Consider the following 1,978-nt stretch of genomic DNA (forward strand, 5'->3'; position numbering starts at 1 on the left):
TCAACAAAGATGGGAAGAAACCAGTGCAAAAAGGAAGAAAATACCAAAAACCAGAACGCCTCTCCTCCTCCAAGGGAATCACAACTCCTCACCTACTCCAAGGGATCACAACTCCTCACCAGCAAGGGAATGAGGCTGGATGGAGAATGAGTGTGATGAATTGATAGAAACAGGCTTCAGAAGGTGGGTAATAACAAACCTCTCTGATCTGAAAGAACATGTTCTAACCCAATGCAAAGAAACTAAAAACCCTGAAAAATGGTTAGATGAAATGCTAACTAGAATAAACAGCTTAGAGAAGAATATAAACTACTTGATGGAGCTGAAAAACACAACATGAGAACTTTGTGAAGCATATACAAGTTTCAATAGCTGCATTGACCAACCAGAAGAAAGGATACCAAAGACTGAAGATCAACTCAATGAAATAAAATGAGAAGGCAAGATTAGAGAAAAAAGAATGAAAAGAAATGAACAAAGCCTCCAAGAACTATGGGATTATGTGAAAAGACCTAATCTATGGTTGATAGGTATACCTGAATGTGCTGGAGAGAGTGAATCCAAGCTGGAAAACACTCTTCAGGATATTATCCAGGAGAACTTCCCCAATTTGGCCTAGCAAGGCAGGCCAAAATTCAAGTCCAGGAAACATAGAGAACACCACAAAGGTATTCCTCAAGAAGAGCAACCTCAAGGCACATAATTGTCAGATTCAAATGGAGGAAAAAATTCTAAGGACAGCCAGAGAGAGAGGTTGGGTTACTCACAAAGGGAAGCCCATCAGACTCACAGTAGACCTTTCGGCAGAAACCCTACAAGCCAGAAGAGAGTGGGGGCCAATATTTAACATCCTTAAAGAAAAGAACTTTCAACCTAGAATTTCCTATCCAGTCAAACTAAGCTTCATAAGCAAAGGAGAAATAAAACCCTTTACAGACAAGCAATTCCTGAGAGACTTTGTCATTACCAGGCCTGCCTTACAAGAGCTCCTGAAGAAAGCACTAAACATGGAAAGGAATAATCAGTATCACCCACTCCAAAAATATACCAAATAGTAAAGAGCATTGACACAATGAAGAAACTATGTCAACTAACAGGCAAAACAACCAGCTAGCATCAAAATGGCAGGATCAAATTCACACATAACAATATTAACCCGCCACAATTCCTTGCGCTCTTTCTTTCCACCTCGGACCTGACAGGATGGCTCCTGCAAAGAAGGGTGGCGAGAAGAAAAAGGGCCGTTCTGCCATCAACGAGGTGGTGACCCGAGAATACACCATCAACATTCACAAGTGCATCCATGGAGTGGGCTTCAAGAAGCGTGCCCCTCGGGCACTCAAAGAGATTCGGATATTTGCTATGAAGGAGATGGGAACTCCAGCTGTGCGCATTGATACCAGGCTCAGCAAAGCTGTCTGGGCCAAAGGAATAAGGAATGTCCCATACTGAATCCATGTGTGGTTGTCCAGAAAACATAATGAGGATGAAGATTAACCAAATAAGCTCTATACTTTGGTTACCTATGTACCTGTTACCACTTTCAAAAATCTACAGACAGTCAATGTGGATGAGAACTAATCGCTGATCGTCAAATACATCAAATAAACTTTCAAAATTGAAAAAAAAAACAATATTAACCCTAAATGAAAATGGGCTAAATGCCCCAATCAAAAGACACAGAGTGGCAAATTGATAAAAAGTCAAGACCCATCAGTGTGCTGTATTCAGGAAACCCATCTCACATGCAAGGACACACATAGGCTCAAAATAAAGGGATGGAAGAAGATTTGCCAAGCAAATGGAGAGCAAAAAAAAAAAAAAAAAAAAAAAAAAAGCAAGAGTTGCAATCCTAGTCTCTGATGAAATGGACTTTAAACCAACAAAGATGAAAAGAGAAAAAGAAGGACATTACATAATGGTAAAACAATCAATGCAACAAGAAGAGCTAATAATCCTAAATATATACACACACAAT

General features: G+C 39.9%; 1 pseudogene; it reads left to right on the top strand.

The window, feature by feature from the left end:
• The first annotated feature begins 1,165 nt into the window (after window positions 1-1,165).
• LOC101031703 (large ribosomal subunit protein eL31-like) lies at window positions 1,166-1,632 on the top strand (annotated as a pseudogene).
• The last annotated feature ends 346 nt before the right edge of the window (window positions 1,633-1,978 follow it).

This window comes from Saimiri boliviensis, chromosome 6, assembly GCF_048565385.1.
Source record: "Saimiri boliviensis isolate mSaiBol1 chromosome 6, mSaiBol1.pri, whole genome shotgun sequence".
NCBI classification, from domain to species: Eukaryota; Metazoa; Chordata; class Mammalia; order Primates; family Cebidae; genus Saimiri; species Saimiri boliviensis.